Source organism: Nuphar pumila, chromosome 7 (assembly GCF_984573655.1).
Source record: "Nuphar pumila chromosome 7, dmNupPumi1.hap1.1, whole genome shotgun sequence".
NCBI classification, from domain to species: Eukaryota; Viridiplantae; Streptophyta; class Magnoliopsida; order Nymphaeales; family Nymphaeaceae; genus Nuphar; species Nuphar pumila.
This window is the reverse complement of record NC_143255.1, coordinates 38,917,312-38,938,592: the sequence shown is the minus strand read 5'-3', so window position 1 is coordinate 38,938,592 and position 21,281 is coordinate 38,917,312.

The window sequence follows — 21,281 nt, the reverse complement described above, 5'->3', positions numbered from 1 at the left end:
CAGATTCATGATGAGGAAGAGAAGGAAAGGCAAAGGAAGGAGGATGACGAGGAAGAGAAGGAAAAACAAAGAAAGGAGAAGGAGGACAAGGAAGAGAAGGAAAAAGAAAGGAAGAAGCAAAAGGAAAAGAAGGAAAGGGAAAGGAAAAAGCAAAGGATGGATGCGAAGGAGCAAAGGAAGGAAGAAGTACAAAAGTAGAGGAAGGGAGAGGATGAAAAAGAGAAAAGTGTGACCAAGGTACGTTAATTGCTACTGTATGTTGCGATGTACTGTTATAGGTATTATTATGTATAGCGATTACTATGTATAACAATTACTATGAGTAACGATTACTCTATATAGCGATTACGGTAATAGTGATTACTATGTATAGCGATTACTCTGTATAGTGATTACTGCGATAACAATTACTTTGTATAGTGATTAATATGTATAATGATTACTATGTATTGTGATTACTCTATATAGCGATTACTGTGATAGCGATTACTATGATAGCGATTACTATGATAGCGATTATGAGGTTACCATAATTTATACTTGAGTTTGCTAAATCGTATAACGATAATACAAGCAAATGAAATGACGTTTATTAAAAGTGATTTGATACGCAAATTGCTCCAGTCGGCCATGATTTACTATGATCGATATTATTATATATAGCAATTACTATTTATAGCGATTACTATGTATAATGGGACTAATTGTAATTTGATATTTTGTGTTACAGGCAGGTCAGAAGAGAAGCAGAGCAGCAAGTGAAAAACTGAAAGGCCGGTGTCAGTGGCCTGTAGTTCTGTCATGGTACAAAAAACTGAGTGAATATCAGAAGAACCGATTATGAAAGATGCACTTTGGCGGCCTTCTGGACCAACATTATTTTGAAAATTGCTGGAACACCATGACCCACCTGGTCAATAAGTGGAACCATAAGACAAACATGTTCCAGTTTGGGGGTTTTGAGATCACCATGACCCTAGAAGATGTGGCATGAGTTATGGGTCTTAAGTGTCATGAAAGTGCTCTCCTAGCACGGGATTCAAACTATAACCCAAGGGACAAGTGCACGACCCTTCTAGGAATGTCGATAAAGGAATGGCGTGAGTGTATTTCTGGTGGAAGCAATTCCTCATTGATGAAAGTTCATTTTTTCCGTAATAAATGGGAAAGCCGGTCTGCTGCATGTGCATCTGAAGCGGCTGACCAAGAGTTGCGCAACTTCATTCTTTATTTTTTTTACTTACTTTATTTTCTGATTATTTTGGTTCGAGAATAAGTTACTCGTGACTGCAGTTCCTGAAAGACTTAGATGAAGTCGACAATTGGGCATGGGGTGCTGCTATGCTCGCACACTTGTACAATCAACTTTACCGTGCGAGTAAAGGTATGAAAACCGTAAGAGGGTTTTAGCCATTTGTTTAGGTATTTGTTTATTACATATTTAGTACTTATAAACTAAGCTTGTTGAATGTTGTAGTCTTACTAATATATTGTTTTTGTAAGCCTAGACGTGGGAGCATATTGTTGCCTTGCGTCCTTAGAGTAGCCCTGTAGTTTGTGGTTTTCTCAAGATCGGCTAGTGGGATACAATAAATGTCAAGGAGGAAAATGCTCAGTTCATTTTAGATGGTCTGCAATTAAATGAGGTAAATGGTTTAAAATCATTATAATGTTTAGCATTCTTAAGTAATCATCACTTTAGGATTTTGTCTTCCTTAGTACAAATCGTTATCTCCTTAGCATCTAACTTTCATTAGCGTAAATCGTTGTAATGTTAAGCATTCTTAAGTATTTATCACTTTAGGATTGTCTTTCTTAGTACAAATCGTTATCGCATTTGTATCTAACTTTCATTAGTATAAATCATTGTAATGTTTAGCATTCTTAAGTAATCATCTCTTTAGGATTTTGTCTTCCTTACTATAAATCGTTATCGCATTCAATATTTTGCATGAATAATTATGTTTATATCTAAACCCGAATCTCGATTATACAAGTTGTGTTGAGACCGTATGGAGATAGGGAGGATGAGGACGAAGAGGTTATTGTTGTGGCTGCGAGACTGTCTGTCTGCGATATTTGGCTCTTTAGCAAATGTAAAGCCGAATTGTAGCATGGTAGTCGAGTACTCCTACAAGCTGTCTTGGGACAATCGATACCAAAAGTGCTTGTAATATTGAGAAGGAAGATGAATAGTGGTGGAGCCAGGAATGTGAATTGGCACGAACGCTTTAGGAAACAATTGGATAGCTGAAACAAAGGAGGTATTCATGTTATACCATAGGATTATAAAGAATGACAATATGACCCCAACTATTTCAAACAATATTGGCAACCCATGCATCGAAATCGACAGATTGAGGAGAAGCAACCTGAAAGTAAGGTCACTCTTGTCCCCGAGCATGTCATCTTCTAGCATAAACGTAACGTCCATCATGTCCCTTTGGCGAATACTATGATTCTCTCTGTTGCAGTACATGATAAAGAGCAAATACAACTCCCAAAGGAGAAGGTATTGTCCGACAAAAGGTTAGCGATGATGGAGAGGGAGAATAAGAAATTACGGAAGGACGTGAAAAATTTGGGAAGACAAATTAGGTCACTGGTTGAAATGATTACCAATGAGTTTAATAAGATTAAAAGAACGAAGATGCCACTGAATAAAGAGACTCCACCAAGGCAAAGAAAAAGACAATTTGTATGTCCATCTGAGTCGTCAAGTGCTAGTGAATAAACATATTATGTGATTTGTGTATCCCGATAATTCTATGTTGTAATTCTATCATTCTTTGTTGTAATTATATAATTCTTTCATTAATAAGTGTAACACAGAAGTGCCACTGAAAAATTGACAAGACTATATAAACTTAAGTTACCATGATTTGTACTTACGTTTGCTAAATCATATAGCGATTACTAGTTTAGGGTTTATTATTTATAGTGATTTATGTGATAGCGATTACTTAGTATAGCGATTAATAGGTACAACGATTATGAAGTTACCACGATTTGTACTTACGTTTGTTAAATCATATAGTGATTACTAGTTTTGAGTTTATTATGTATAGCGATTACTCAATATAGCGATTATGAAGTTACCATGATTTGTACTTACGTTTGCTAAATCGTATAACGATTACTGGTTTCTTAGATTCATAGGTGTGAATGGTACATTCTCGCAACCACCATCTATGTGCATGCACAAATTGTATATTTTCCTTGGTGCAATGTCGGCGCTATCAGCTATTTTAGCAATTGCAACACGTGCTTCAGTTACTTTACGATGTGACCTTTAACATAGGAGTCATAAATAAAGCGGCTAATTCATGGTTATGATCATTGATTAAAGTACGAACTACATATTTTCCATTCAAAAGTCTTCTTAACACCATTCTCGCTGGACATCCACATCTTGAATCTGGCTTGCTCCTTGTTGGATTTCCACTTGACTTCTTCTAACCTTGCTTAGAACAAACATATGCCTTTCTCACCACGACACCTTGTGCATTTTTTGCCCAAGAATACCTTCTAACACTGAAGCCAAGTTTTAAGGCATAATCATTGTAAAATTTGTATGCAGCTTCCTCATTATTAAACTGCATTCTCTCTACGGGAACATAGTCAAGTGCACTATCATGTAGACTTGAGGTGCTTGCACCTTTGCCAAGTACACTGTCATGATTGTCTACATCATTATCGAATTGCATTTCGTCTGCTGGAATATTCAAGTCAAGAGTGAATCCAATGCCTGCATCCTTCTTATCATGTGCATCATTAGTGCACATATTCACTTCTTCAGGTGCATCGATAGTACAAATGTTCGTTGCTCCATGACTTTCCAATGATTGAGATACATCATCTTTACTACAACTAGTTGATATATGCTCAATACTGTTATGGGCAAAATATCAATTTGCGTTAGCCAGCACATACGTTTACTACGATTTATTCAAGATGCATATAACAACAACTACCGATTAGTTAAGCAAGTCAAAGAAATGATTGAATGAATCACAGTATAAAAGCAACAACATAATAGCTTACAAATCGATAATAACAAACAAAACCATATCTCACAAATCGACACTAGAAAACACATAATATCTTACAAATCGATATGCGACAATTGAGCATAATATATTACAAATCAGTATACAACAATTCGACATAATATCTTACAATGGCACTTATTGAAATATTTGTGCATCATTGCTTTTTTCCATACTGCCTAACGAAAATGAAGAAGAAGAGAAGACTGTAAAAAGAGATGGCCGACAAATCCCCCTATGACGCCCACCAATGATCGAACCAGTCGTTCGATTTATAGTTATCTCCACGAAGTAGGAACGAACCTGAAAAAGTTTTCTATCTAACACAAGGCAGGAACAAGAAAGCAGCCATGTGTTGTAACACAAGCTAAAAACAAAGGCAGAACATGCAAATCTATTTACGGGGAGCGGGAGGACATTTGTCGTCCAACACATATCTATCTTATGGGAGGACATTTCAGTCAAAAGCATATATACCTTTTTTATATGTTATTTTATTATAAAGTCATCGTGGGCAACACTGGCATATGAATTATTGTGGGTCTCAAGATATTCCTCCGTATACACCGAAACACGTGAATTTGTGTTCCGAGGAGATCACAACACCCTCTCTGGTAAGTATAAGAACATGCATAAGAATGACTTGAGGAGTAGAATCAAAACCACCTTGATTGAATAACTAAGGTTGTGAACCAAGTTGTCACTTGACATTCTTAAATCTAGGCTAAATTACCAACACAAGTCTAGGTTGATGATGGAGTTTTAGTTTGGAGAAGTTGGTCTTGATCATTTCGTAAGATTATTTTTTTGTTCCATGTTCTTTCAAATTTAGTAAAACAAAGAGAAAAAAACAAGGAAACCTAGAATCATGCAAGCTATGTCTTCCTTTGATTTAATAATTTTGAAGCCTCATCTTTAACTGTTGGATCTAACCAAATCCAATATTTTAACAAAGAGTATGCGCACTAGAAAACACTAGGCAAAGCTTCATTTTAACTACCAAATCGTGTAGATTGGTATATGTGTGTGGGTGGGTGGAGCAGTTGTTAATATTTGGTGCTATTGAAGGCACAGAACTGTTTAATAGAGAATAGCACCCAACAATTAAAGACACAATGCACACAATATTAACGAGGTTCGGTTTGTTAGAACCTACAGCCATGATTTTCCTCTCAAACTCTCACCTAAAAGACATTGTCCATTAAGCTCTCTTTATAGATACAAGGTACAAGAGAGGAAATAGCTGGCCTCTTATCTTTAGGATTACAATATCTCAATTAGAGGCAACATACAAGGAAGGATAGCTATTTTGGAGGTCAACAGTATCGCGCTGGAAATCATAGGGTCAAGCCTTATCAACTCAATATGACCACATAAATGTCATTAGCATGGTCTGTTTGCTAAAGATTTAAAAAATTTGAATTTTTGAGTAGTGAAATTTTAGTGCATTATGGGCAGTTGATTTTTTAAACCCTTGAAAAACCTACTTAGTCTTACAATCACATGATTCAAAACTCATTTTCTACTAAACAAACCTTGTATACCACAGCCATAAGATCTGATATACTAAAAAAATAAAAATAAAAGGTGATTTATACTCGATAGTTCCACACCTTCAATAACACCAAATATGAAGTCATCTATATATATATATATATATATATATATATATATATATATATATATATATATATATAAAGAGAGAGAGTAGCTCTTAAATATTTCATGTCCTAACCTATACTAAACGTTTTTAAAAATTATAATTGCACATGTTTTTTGCTTAATTCTATCTTGCAGATCTGTTTATTATTACTTATTCACTAAAAACCATGCTTTGGATCCATCATTTACGATGAAAAACTTTCATTTCTATTCCACCAAGTTTTAGTTCGATATAAGCTATTGATTTTCGGTTGTTCTAAATATGCATCTAAGCATTAAAAATATCTAACCTAATACATATTATCTACTAAGCAAATGATAGAGAATACATCTATGAGTTCAAATTAAGCAAACAACCAAAACATTCTCCTTTTGAAGTCATTTAGAGCAATTTAGAGGATAAAGACTGCTAAGAGCTACTCTCTCATGTATAATCCAAGGAATCTTCTCCCCATCAATGACCAGAGATTGGCTGGCCTTTGGTTGGTAAAACCCTTGAGGTCCCGTCACCCACTGAATGACACCCAGCTTTGACCTTATGGCATCCCAGCTTTGACCTTGTGACAAGGGATGCCACCCATGGGTTTCAAACTTATGACATCCTGCCAATTTGGTGACATGTACAAGACGCCCCTGTCAGATGAATGAGGCCCTTGTAAACCTCTCTCTAAACCATAGCATTTAGCCTTAAGGATCATCAATTTGATCCTAACCAAAAGATTGCAACAAGCCTCTGAGTGCATGTGGGGCAGTCATCTACGTTGGCATCAAAAAGAAAATTGAAACTTTTCCTACCAAATTTAGTGACAGAAAAAGTGTCAATCACTGCACCACAATTACCAAAACAACTTGGGCTGACGTATCAAGGGCATTTCCTTCTCTTCACATGTAAAATAGTAACAAATAAAAATGACATGTCCAGTAATTTCTCATGCAAGTCAACGAGTTGGCTCTTTCTATAACGACCCCAAACTCACCCTTGAAATTTTGAAAATTTTTCTTTCTTATAAAATACATAGGATATATAAATCATTGTGGAAAAGAAAACTCACTACATATTTCATATCATATCCATCACACAATACCCATTTCAAACCATGATTTAAATCAAACCATATTTTAATTCAAATTCAAATTAATTTAATTCAAATTAAAATTAATTTAATTCAAATTAAACTTAATTTAATAAATTCAACTTTAAGTTCATAAGTTGAAACACAATTCAATCCTAAATCATAAATCATCATTCTCTCCAGGAAAATGATTCCTCCATCACATTGCTCAGCTAAGATTGAGCCTAACACCTGAGTTTTGTTTTTAAAAACAAAGTAAGAACCAAAGTTCTCATACGAGACCTCAAAATCCAACAGTAAGGAAAGAAGCATACATTAAATAAAGAATAAGTTTAAGAAAGCCTTAAAGTATAATTCACAATTAAGACATGCTTACCATATAAGCCAATTTACTGCAGGCAATAAAAAATCACATGCTACATAAACCAATGCATAGTTGATGAATGAACCAAAGTATAATCGATGTATGAACCAATGCATATTTAATGAATGACTTTTCATCAAATATTTTGAATACATGTGTATGCTTAATGCACTTCATTTATGTTTTTACCTTTAATGATCTTGCAGATACTATAAACAGGTCAAATTCTGAGGTTCAAGGTAGTTCTGAATCTGTATCTTAATCACATAATTGCATTTTTAATAACTAAGTTCCACAAATGTCCCTCGACAAATGTCAAAAATCATTACCCTAAGTCAAAACATTAAGAATCATCACTTAATGCTGAGATGACAAGGGCATCATCACCCTCTAATGCCACTTTTTTTTGTATATATACCAATAACTACAGCTGAGTCAAAACAATACCACCCCCATGCAAAGTGGTGAAAGTTTTTATAGCCGTTGCTAGGAACACAAACCACCTACCAAGTTCTTGAAGTAAAGAGTGTAGGTTAGATTTTGTGTATGCATTTTGTGTATGCATTGTCAATATAAAACAAGTGGAATCAGTGCAGGTTAAATTTGTACCTAAGCATAATAAAAAATATAGACTTTAACCTGACCAAAAATTTAGATTTAACCTGAATAAATCTCAGGTTTAACATGAACAAAATGATAGATTTCATACATAAAAATTCAGAACATGTTTTGAATGGAAATTGGTAGTACATGATAAAAATATCAGGACATATTTAAATTTTTTATCCTAAAATCAGCAGTTCATGATATTAATAAAAATCATAACATGCACACCACAATAGAATTCAATTTGCGTAAATATAAAAGTACATCATGATTATGATTGATTCACTGATTACGCTTGAATTCAAGATCAGCCTACACGACTAAAACAAAATTTATATTAACCCAAAAATCCAATAAAAAATGCACATTCAAAATTTGATTTTTTTTCCTGCTCAACCCATCTTGCCGTCAAACAGGATTGGGACAGGTTTTGGGTTCACTCTGGAACCCCATCAGAAAATCGGTCAACCCTATTTTTTTCTGATCTTGATCCATCCAAACTGCATATTTTTAGATTCAGTTCGTCATGAACCCTCAAAACGGATTTGAGATTCAGTCCAGCATATACCTTCAAACTGACGATTCATGATGCATCGAGACTGTACACGAATCTCTCATATAGTCGATGTTGAAAACTTGAAAACACCAAAACTGTACATAAACAGGTACTAACAAAAATCAAAGCATGATACAAATTTAAAATCTGCGCATGGTCCTATCATAGCAAGAATCAATCCATGTTAAATAGAAAAAAAAGAAAATCTGAACATGAACATAGAATAGCTATATTCGATACGTTAACGCAATCTGTGTATGCATTTAAATCTGCACACATGATTTGGGTGAACAGGCTATTGCTCTGAGTACAATCCATGAACAACCCAAATTTGTGGTGCCTCATCAATGGAACCGATACTTAATAAAAAAAACCGCACATGCGGTTTCAACCAGAAATTGATACATGAACAAACACAATTCTGTACATAATATTAATTTAAACCTGTTACCCATAATAACAAACTTTAATCGACCCAATCACATAATCTATTCATGCTATTAAAATCCAAAAAAAAATGCATAAGACAGTTAATACTATTAAAACTCAAAACCCATAAAATAGACCCTTTAGTTTATTTTCTTAAACCCCATGTCCGATTCAATCCATGTCTAACCCCTCACCTATCGATTCCTAAGAGAACACCCGTTTCTTATTCTGGTTCATATCGGAAGAAGAAGATGATGCTTCAGATTTGATGGCCTCTACCAAAAGTCAGATCTCTCTCTGAAAACCGAGGAAGAGGGAGTTCTCTCTTCTCCTCTCTCTCGCTCGCTATCTCTCAAAACCACGATTTTGAGAGAGGGCTTCACACTCTTTTTATAAAGGGGCATGGTGACGTCCCTCTTAAAAGAAAAAAAAACTTTGGAAAGATAAGGCTTTCCTTATCTCAGATGACAAGTAAATTTTGTTTAACTAGTTGCCTACTTAGCTTCTAATTACAATAATTACTTTAATAGTTTCTCAATTAAAACATTTTTAACTAGTTTACAAATTTTAAAACAAGTACTAATTATGGGTTTACAGATCTTTCTCATTAGGACCATGATCCATCTAGGGTCCATCGAAGGTTCTAACCCCGATTATACATTTAAATAATTTTAAATTATTATTTAGCACAAAAATTACATAAAATGCTTATTAATTAAAATTTTAAAATCTAGAAAATTATGAAGTCGTGCACTTTCTGCTCTATGGTTCCCTTCACCAAGCAACTAAATTTAGTTGCTGCTTTGGGGGATGTCAAAGTCTCCTTCAAATTCCAACATTTCAGTTAGTTAGGAAGAAAACCCTCTTACAAAATATGTGCCATTGCACCTGACTTCCCCCCTAGGGATGGCAGTGGACCGGGGGAAAGCAGGGCCCCGCCCCGCCTCACCCCGTTTGGACCGGGGATGGAGGGCATGAAACGGGGATGGAGGCGAGGATGAAGGTTAAAATTCATCCTCGTGCGGGGATGGACTGGCACGTTCCCCCACCCCGCCCCTCCCCATCCCCGTCCCGGTCCCGCCCCATCCCATCCCCGTCGCCGTCCCGGCCCCACCCCATCCCCGCCCCCAACCCTTTATATTTTTCTCTTACTGTTTACTAACCCTAACTCCCTAAGTTCCTAACCCTGGAGCCGTCGAGCCGGGCCGTCGCCTCTTCCCTTTCGCCATCTCATCTGCATTATCGTTGGAGTTGGGTCGTCGCCGACCACCGTTTGCCGACACCGACCACCATTGGCCGACACCATCTCTCCCTCCTTCCATCTCTATCGCTGCCTTGTGCCACTGCCGTGAGCCTCCTCTGTGGTGCCATCTCCTCCCTCTTTTCTTTTTCCTTTCCTGCTTTGATGATTTAAACGCTCTGCGTGTTCGCCCTCTTTGCCCTATTGCAACTGTTTCATTGAGCCCTTTTGAAAAGAAGTCAGACGAGGGTAGGTTTTTATAAGGTTTGAAAATCGATAGTCTACAATATTCAATCTGAATTTTTCAGCAAAAAATGCGATCCAAGTATCGTTTTTTATCAAATCGACTATGCTGAACATGTCTGCGAGGTCAGGTGTGCGAAAACTCCCTGAAAGCCTCTGCTTGCTCACGGGTAGGCTCCTAACTTTTGTGTGGAAGCATATCTCGATAGACTTGCATATAAACATGGTTTTTATGGTCTGGCTTATTGATCTCCATTATATTGCACCTGTGGTTTTTATGGTCTGGCTTATTGATATCCATTATATTGTACGCGAGCATGAATCCTCTTAAGAATTAAAGCTAAGTCCTTGTTGTGCACTAGATAATTGAACCTCATAGATTACCTCTTATCTTTGTTGGTACCAAAAGGGGTATCTAGGATAAGCTTGGTTGGGTTTTGAAATTTTAGTTGGCTCTATATCAAGGGTGGACCAGGCTCGCCCTTATTTAGATGTTGTCATCCAAAATTGACATTGGTCTATCTAGATAACACTAAGATTGATGATGACTTGCAGTGAAGGACCGCCATAGGTTTGCTTTCTCTTTCAGCCTCCTTATCATATCTAAGATTTGTGCATGGCGTTTCTGTTTCTGTATGAAATTTTAATTGTGGAGAAATCAATTAAAGTTCATATCTTATAAGCAGTCTGGAAATTTGTTGATAGTCTCTTTTTTGTAAATGTTTTGTAGATCTATAAGTTGCTGGCGAGTAATTTGATATGGAAGAGGAAGAACCAATAACCAATAAATTAAGTTCTCAACCTTCCAGTTCACATAGTATGTCTCAAGCTCTGGTTACACCAGTTGATAGCAACCATGTTTCAATGGAAGATAATGAAGATCAATCAACTGATTCAGGTAGATTTGCACTTGAACAGACAAGTAGGCATAAATCAGTTGTATGAAAACATTTCACTAGGAAAAAGATTGGTGGAAAGGATAAGTCAGAGTGCAATCATTGTCATAAATGTCTTGCTGGTGGTGCCAAGGCTGGAACTACTCATTTGCATGTTCATATTAAGATCTTTCCTAGGCTTAAGCATAATAATATGAAGCAATATATTTTGGTTACAAACAAAGCTACAGTGAATGCCGAAAAAACAATAGAGAATTGACAATTTGTTCAAGATGCTGGAAGAAGGGATCTTGCTATGATGATTATTCTACATGAATATCCTCTTAGTATGGTTGATCATTATGGGTTTAGAAAATATTCTAATACTCTTCAACCCTTGTTCAAAATGATTACTCGAAACACTGTAAAGAAAGATATTCACAAAATTTATAATGTGGAACGAGACAAGACAATAAAGTTGTTGGAAAAAACTAAGAGTAGAATTGCCATCACTACAGACATGTGGACATCTTCCAATCAAAAGAAGGGATACATGGCTATCACTGCACACTTCATTGATAATTCTTGGAGATTGCAAAGTCGAATCATAAGGTAATTGTCAAATGTCAATCATTTTTTTTTTCAATTCTTACTAACATGTTTTTGCAATATCAATATTTAATCACCTTATTAAATTATGTTCAGGTTTTTATATGTACCTTATCGACATACCAAAGAAGTTCTTGCTGAGTGTTTGATGGATTGTTTGTTTGAGTGAAACCTTGATAGAAAGTTGATAAGTTTGAAGATGGATAATTACACCACTAATGATGCAGTTGTAGATATTTTATTGGATAAACTTTCATTTGGTTCATTAATAATACATGGACAGTTGTTTCATATGCGTTGTTGTGCCCATATTCTCAACTTGATTGTCCAAAATGGTTTGACTGTGATTGGGGAAAGAATTGAAAGAATTCGTGATAGTGTTGCTTATTGGGCATCATCTCTCATGAGAATACAAAGATTTGAAGAGTCTGCTCATCAAATGCATATTTCAATTACCAAAAAACTTGCTCTTGATGTTAAAACTCGATGAAACTCAACTTTTATCATGCTTCAAACTGCTTTGCTTTATAAAGATGTTTTTACTCGTTTGACATATCGAGATCCCCACTACAAACGTTGTCCGATGGAAGAGGATTGAGAGGTGGCACAAGACAATTGTGAGAAATTAGAGTTATTTCATCGTGCAACAGAATTATTTTCAGGTACAAAGTATCCTACAACAAATGCCTACTTTCCAACTATTTGTGGGATTAGAGTTGAGATGACTAAGTGGCTAATTGATCCAAAAGATGTGGTGAAAAACATGACGCTTAGAATGCTAGAAAAATTTAATAAGTATTGGAGTGTGATCCATGGTATTATGGGAGTGGCCACTATTTTAGATCCAAGATACAAGTTGAGCATGTTGGAATATTATTACAAGAAGATTTATAGAGACAATGAGGCTTTAAATGAAATTATGAGGATTAAGAATCTTTGTGTGGAGTTGATTAGTGAATATGAAAAACAAGAAAACAACTCCAATGAACCTGAACTTTTTCCTCCTACTCCTCAATCAAGTATTGGATCCAAATGTCCACTAATTGATGATCTTTCTGACTTTGATAAGTTTATACAATCTAAAGATATTGAAAAAGCATGTGGAAGATTAGAATTGGAACATTACTTAGAAGATGGGATGATGCCAAGAACTCCAGATTTTGATATACTATCATTTTGGAAGTCAAGTGGTCCCAAGTATCCTCTTCTACAAATGATTGCAAAGGATATATTTGCCATTCCTGTATCCTCAGTTGCTTCAGAGTCTGCTTTTAGTACAGGCGGAAGGGTGATCAGTCCACATCGTAGTAAACTTCTTCCAACTACAGTAGAGGCTTTGATGTGCTCTCAAAATTGGTTGTGGGCTGAAGCACGAGGTAATGAAAGTTCATTCTTTTATAATTAGTGAATGCTTATGTTATAATGTATAACTAATGCATTATTTTTTTTATTTATAGGTTCATCATCATCGAAGGATCCACAATGTTACACATTCTTAGAAGATATGGATGTGGTAAATTTTATTCTTTTACTCACTTCTTTTATCTGCTACTATTACTTGTTAACAAAATCTATTTTGTTTGGTTCATAGGAAAGTGAAGTAGAAGATACAAATGCTATCAATGCTGATGATATTTAGAGTTTAATGAGCTAATAGTAATTCTTTGATGTTCAACAAAATCACTTAATGTTGTATTGCAGCTAATGATATAGTGCATTTAACTATTCCACAGGTCTTGGTTGTAAGAAATGACTTGAAGATGGGGAAAGGGAAGATTGCTGCTCAATGCAGGTAATGTAATACTTGATCACACTCGTTCATGTAATTCTGTTGCAACATTCTAATAAATTGAAAATATATTTATTACAAGAATCATTCTATCTACTGTTATATTCAAGAATCACATTTATATTCATCAAACTTTCTCACTTATATTCATAAATATGGGAACATTTTCAAACATTCATAAATTTTTTTTTGACATAGCTTTCCAAGATTGTTTGGATATCTTCTAAGAACTCTGAAAATATCCACATCACAAGCTTTGCTACCATTATTCAAACCCTGTCTGACTAGGCATAATTGCACATGATCACAATAGGATACCTCCAACATATCACAAGTGATTCATAAAGTTTGCTTGCATCTCATGTGATTTCATCTCAAGTGATTCATAAAGTTAACAGGGTGAATAAAGTTTTAGGGGCCAAAGTTCAGTTTTTGTTATTCTTTTGGCTTTAAGTAAAACTTTCTTTTTAATAAAGTTTTTGTTATTCTTTTTTTTTTTATTTAACCATGGACAACTGGAAATCATTTTTTTAAAGGCAAGCTGGGATTAGGCAGACCCCTACCAGTTATACAACTATACCATTGGGTTTTGAACCTGCAACATCCCAATACAAAGTGACATGCACTAGGGAATCCTACCGGACAGGTGGAGCCACGTTGGTAGACAACTGGAAATAATTGTGTATACTGAACCGTAGAATTGGAAAATAATTATAATTTAATAAATTATAGATGCAAATCATGGTAATAATCACCATCATGTCTTGCTATTCTTCCTTCGCAGTCATTATCTTCTGTCGTGTCAATCATCTTTCTTTTTTCTTTTTCTTTTTGATCTTTTATCATTTATTAATCGCATGTGACGAACATTCATAGACTTACTTGAATATGAACTAAATCCATTAAACATAGCTTCACTTTTAGGCCCATCATTGGCTTAGTGAAGCTCACCGCCTCTGCTCCCGATCGACCTCTCACCATCATCGTAACCACCAAGAAGGCGGTCTCCGTGCTCAATGGGAGCTCTGAGGTCGAAGGAGTTGTCACCTTGTCTCACAAAGACAATGGTATGTCTTCTTTCACTTTCTTACTGCTTCTGGAGGCTGGAGCTCTGTCATTATTGGTAATTGGACTATAATGGGGAATCCCGAGTGACGGGTCTTCATTTGATTATTGATTTGGGTTGTTAGTATTCTTGGATTTTGGTTTTGTGTCGTGGTTAGATGGGATTTTGTGCAAGAGACAGGGGAATTATATGGTTGGTCTTGGCAAAATTGAGTATACATGCATAGGATTGAATTTCGAGTGATGGATTGGCTTTCTGCGATGGATTCTTGTTTCACACTGTGAAAAAGGTATCTACTATGTTTTGTGTTGGTAGCATTAGGGAATTATCATAGAAAAAATAGAGAATTTTAACAAAAAATAAGGATTAATGTGTTTCGGTGTGTCATTTATGGTTGTAAATACCGACTTACATAAGGTTTGGAAGAACTTTGGATTTTTCTAGAGGTATAGTTAAATAGAAAATCAAGGAGAAAGGGAAATCAGCAAAGAATGTGAAAAAGAAAACAAGTTTAAAGCACCAGCAATATATAGATGAGGGGGGGGGGGGGAGGGGCAGAACTGGGCTGTAGCCCAATCCTGCCTCCCGGCCTAGATTAGAAAAAAAAAAAATTAAAAGCGGGGGGGGGGGGGGGAGGGGCAGAACTGGGCTGTAGCCCAATCCTGCCTCCCGGCCTAGATTAGAAAAAAAAAAAAAATTAAAAGCCCAATCCTAGCCCAGCCCTGATTCCATATGAAATAGATTTTTATCCATTTTATAGTCCAACCCTCACTGAAGCAAATAGTTTGATTTGTTCATATGAAATAGATTTTTATTAATAATTGTAGCCCTTTTTTATTTTATCTCAATTTTTTTTTCGGAGCAGCCCCAGACTATTACACCATTTTTTTTTTTTTTGCTGCACCACGCACACGCATGAATCCTAGGGTACGCCCCTGCACTGCCCTCAATAGTTCCAACTTTAGGTTTTTACTTTTTATACAGTATTGTTAAATAGGTTTCTCAAAAAACCCCTCATTCGAATCATTTGTAAATCAGTACTTTTCACCATAATATGACATCGTGTCATTAAAAATCTAACTCTCTTAAAAAAAAATTAAATAGATATTAAAAATACTAGTTGAATTGACTCTAAACCGTCCTCTTTTGATGGCTTTGAGTGGATTCGGTCCAACGTAGGACGATTCTCAAAACACTGGCTACGGTGAACTCGGCAAAGCAAGACTAGTTAACGCCCCAGATCCAGTTTCTACGCGAAAAATATCAAAAAAGAAAAAGATCTTATTGGCATATCTACTTGAGATAACTTTGTACGGTCCTGTATTGATAGAGATAGGGAAAGCGAAAGATGCATGCACCAACCATGGGCAGAGCTGCAGGTAACTTTTCTAGGTTGCTATGACCCAGATTAATTAATGCCAACATGACAAGAGCATAAAAAAAATGAGGGTTGGTCCGTCTTGCAAGCAGATCATCGGGACTCGCTTGGCCTGTCCAGGTTGGTCATTAAGGCTGCAGGTGTTGAGAGCACAGGAAATCACCTAACGTACCGTATCCGGAAGGTGTCATATAGGACAACGTGATGATGAAAAATACAATAAAGGCCTGTTTGGAATCTGGGCGCTGGGTCCCGAGGTAAAATCTTGATTCAACTACCTTGGTGGTCCTGTTTGGAATTTGGATGGGTATTTGTGCATTTGGGATGAGAAGTGAGGACCTCATGGTATGCGCTGTAGCTCTTGGATCGGAGCAGGTTATATGCTCCTCCCGAACAGGGCCAGTAGCCGCATCTCATGTTCGGGGGGTCCCAATGAGCGCCACGTATAAAAAGCAGTCCGGCTAGTATCTTTGTGTGTGTTCGCATCACATAGTATCGTAATTTGGTACCGTCACAAAGACTTAAGTACCTTTTATCGCCATTCTCTTCTTTTTCTTGGAACGAACATAAATGCCCTTCATTCATAAAACCAAAGTGACGGTTCGTAAAAAGGATAAAACTGCCCTCCATCGTGTTGCTGTGTGATCCAGTGTTTGGGGCTAACACTCATAAACGACGGAAGATCAGGTGCACCTGATCACGTACTCTTTGAGATACAGACTGTCAGCTGTGAGACCCAACAGCAGATGGTGATCAGGTACAGCAGCACACTAAAAGTGTGCAATCACATTGCACCTGATCTTTTTATAAACTGTTGGCCCTTTTTAACTGGGGGCAGCTAATAAGCCGCACCCAGTGTTGGGCTGAACACTTTTTAACTGTTAAACTCTGTTTTATATGAAATAGTAGCTAGTTGCCATCCGTCACCAACTCTGTTCCTCTATCTAGGCTTGGGATTGCCAGAGCCGAACTAGGCCTTCAATTAAAATTGGTTACATAGAAATGTGTTCCTAATGAATGAAGCTAGAACAATTCTCATTCACGAATGTGCATGTGGTTCTCTTCAATAGAGCAAAAGTGTGTATTCGTGATCATGGTTGATCTCCACAATTTGAAATAATAGTAGATCTTGAGTTTTCCTGATTTTTTTTTTGTTTTTCTTGATTTTTTTTTAGAAAAATTGATTACTGTAAATAGATCAACTGAAAACAATTCAATTCAAATTAAGAACCAATTCGACTCAGAAACCGGTCCTGATAGCATTGGTTCTGTTAGAACTGTAATTAATGTTGCACAAATATTTTGTTCTAACGTATACGACTTTGCACCACCAAGCATATATAACAAGTTCCTCAAGACAATGATTATGTTCGTTATGTTAGTTTTACTACACATTTTTGTCTTTTTTTTTGCACCGAACCGCTGAAACAACATAATGAGTTCGCACATTTCCGGCACTAGGCACACTTCATATTGGGAACATTAGTTTTTGTTGTATAAATCAAAGAAGGGAATAGGAAAAAGCCTGTATGTGTAGGACATTGTTTCAAGCACAGCGCCACAGACATAACATACTCAATCACTAGGAAAACTAGCATACAATGGTCGTGTTCTCAACCCGGAGTTTTACCTTACATGGAGGCAGGCCTGTTAAGTGACTGTTTGGAAAGGGTTTTCATTGGTCATAAAAAATAATAACGGTAATACATCAATGCTAAATGAAATATGATAAATGAGTTTTTAGGCCCCTCTCTCTCTCTCTCTCTCTCTCTCTCTCTCTCTCTCTCTCTATATATATATATATATATATATATATATATATATATATATATATATATATATATATATATATATATATATATATATACACAAAGGATACAACTTATTTTAAAGCCTCCAGCAAACTGACAAATAGAAGTAACCTAGAAAGATTATTTCTACAGCAAGAATCATGAAACAAAATCCATGTGAGGGTGCTATGTGTTCTCCCCGAAGATGCAATGTTTGTTATAGTGCGTGTTCGAGGGTTCGAATGAGCGCTACGTATATAAGCACATGGGGCTTGTATTCCCGTGTGTGTCGGCATCATTTAGCATCAGAGTCTGGTGCGGTTGCAAAGACTTAAATAGCCTTTCTTGCTATTCTCATCATGAAATGATGGTTCGAGAAAATGACAAAAATGTTATCCATTAAAAAAAAAGGAAACAACGATTCGAAAAAAGAATAAAAATATCCTCCATCCAAAAAGTCGAGGATGATGTTAACTCTTTAAAGTCCAAACAACGAAACAAACATGAAACACTCTCTCTTTCTTTTCCGTTTGAACTTTCCATCGTCATTTTCTTCTTCTTCTTCCTTCTTCGTGAAACACTGTAAAACCCCCCCTCTCTCTCTCTAGAGAAGAAATTAAGCGAGGCAAAGAGCCGCCGATCCGAAGGTGATCGTTGTCCTCTTTCTGCTAGAAGTGGCCAGAATGCTGCTCTTGTCCAGCGGGCAACCGACTGTGGTGACCCCTCCGTCGCCTTCGAGGGATACCTACAACAAAATCTTCCTCCAGTACACCTACAGCGGAGTCTTTCAAAGTACAATCTGTCTATCCCTACGTCGGCAATACTTTTGATCAGGGTTATACCTTCTAGGCCACCCTGACGCTGCTCAACACGGGCGTTTGCACCCTCAAGTCTTAGCAGACATTCATCGGGTTTTGGCATCGCAAGGTGCTCATCTCGACCTCCGTCGCCGTGCTCTACGATAGGACCCACCTTCTTGCCAACGTCGGGAATGGCACATTCCTCTCCGGCTTCCCCATCACGGACCTCAAGACTACCATCGGGATGGCTGACGACTACAGCCTGATCACGACGAAGATCGTGCTCAAGGGAGTGGAGTTTGGCATCACAATTTACAATTTACACAGAGTAGCAATTTACGAAAATCGCATAGAAAAAAAAAATGACAAATCTCTAAATCGAGTAGCGATTTATGAAAATCGCGTAGCGAAAAAAAATGACAAATCTCTATATCGAGTAACGATTTACGAAAATCGCATAGCGAAAAAAAATGGCAAATCGCTAAATCGAGTAGCGATTTACGAAAATTGCATAGCAAAAAAAAAATAAAAAATCGCGAGAAAGGGTGTTACGAAAATCGCGAGCAAGAAACAACTGAAGGAAACAATAAACAAGAACAATCAAACAAAACACTTTATTGCTCTTTTTCGACAGTTACAAGAGAGAAAGAAAATAAAAATTTATACAGGGCCCCAAAAAAATCTTTCGAGGGGTGCTGCCCCCCTACGATCCCCCGCCAAGGGCGGCCGCCCTCGAGATCCGCATCGGGAGGACCCCCTGGACCCTCCCTCCTCTAAGGGCAAAAACTTTGAATCAAGCTCCACAACTCATCAAGTTGAACCATGCTACAATCAGTGTGCAGGTCAGTCGGTGCTTGATGAAGCAGTATAGGATTGTCTGCTGGATGTGCACAGAGACAGAAAGAGAAGAGAGAGAGGGTTGATGTTCATGGCCTTCTTTAAGGGAATTTTTTTCTCGGATAATCCTGCAATGCAGGAACTGGGTCTTAAATAACCATCTCCGGGGTACTTAAGTGTTTGCAACAGCTCCTTTTTCTAGAATCGTCGTTTTACAGCATCAATGGCGGAAAGAGTACTTAAGTCTTTGCAACCGCACCGGACTCTGACGCTAACCGATGCTGACAAACATGGGGATACGAGCCCCACAAGCTTATATACGTGGCGCTCATTGGGACCCCCGAACACGCACTGTGGCTGCGTCTTGGGGGGGGGGGGGGGACATATAACCTGCTTCGAAAATCCATTATCTCATATCTCCTCACTAACTAAATGGCTTATGCTAGTGATCAACAAGAAAGGAAAGCTATTCAAAATGCCAATAACATTAAGACCAATATGAAACAGAGCACCCATACTTTTTAACTGTGAAAGAGGTGCTCGGAATTTTCCTCTGATCATGGTTTCAATCTTGGCTAATTATATAATACAGATTCTAATGAAATAATGGTATCTGGTCCCGCTACTTCATCCATTGGCCACTAGGAGTTCTGCAAAACAATTGGAGCGCATTCCGCTTGTGCTCAACTGCATTCGAGACGGAGCTTTCTGCTTTAAGCATGTTTTGCTAACATAGTGATCAGCAGAAGAATGATGGGATGGCATTAGACTGCTTGAAAGGTGAAGTGCTCTTTGAAAGTTTAAGTGAGAAGCAACCAATGCAGGCATATCAAGCTGGAGATGAGGAGTGAGCTTATTGGAACATGGCCTGCAAGTGCAGCACTAGAAATGGGAGTTCCTGATCCAACGGGAACTCCTGATCCAAAAATTGTAGGTCCAGTTGGGCTGGTAATGTTTATTGTTGATGGTCCAGATCCAGAGCTGTGGCATGTTTCAAGCAGAGTTAGACTTCTTCTGCCTTGTGTAAAGTTTATATCTAAAGAAAGTTCTGAAGGGAAGAAAAATACAAAGTAAAAAAAGCTTGAAGTATACCTTGTTGATGTTGATGTTGATGGATACACACATGTTCCAGAGCCTGTAAAGAGTGTGACGTGAGAGAGTGGCATTGAAAATCAAAGACAGAAGAATAAAGACTACAACTTTTGTACACATAAAAAAGTAGGTCGATTTCACCAAAGCGAAAAACAAGAAAAGTATTCTTAGGCAATGAAATATCAAGTTGTAGCTCTTACTAGGATCAGTTGTTGTAAGCACAGCAGTTCCACCAAAATTGCAGCTTGTATCAATTGGGTTCTTCTGATAATAGTTATTGAATGCATAGGAAGCATGATCGTGAACTGTATTCGGATTATAACAATTTCCACCCTGTTGAATTGATGAACAATCTGCTCCACCGTACCCGCATGCGTAGTCAAGAGCAACCTGCAAAGCTGTCTGTGATGCCGACGGACTTGCAATACACCACCTCTGGCCACCTGAGGTTACGGGAGAAAAGGTCGTCGGAATGGTAGTGGGGGTTGTCACTGGGGTTGTGACTGGTGAGGTAATTGGAGTTGTTACAGTAGTTGTAGGAATTGAGGGATTGATCACAGGAATGGTCATAACAGGAGTTATAACATCCAATTCACGTCTCTTTTTTATGGAACCCACCTTGTTCTGAATGGATCTGGAGTTTAGTGCAAGTAAATCACCTGTTTCTTGTTGACCTGATTTCCTCTGTGCTGATTTATTTACAGGGGATATCTCTACAAAGAAACCACATTACTTGGTGAATAAACTTCCTCGTATTTATCTTTCTCATGTAGAATTTGTAGTTTATGTATTGATCCACGGAAGCAACATGGAATCCACTGTA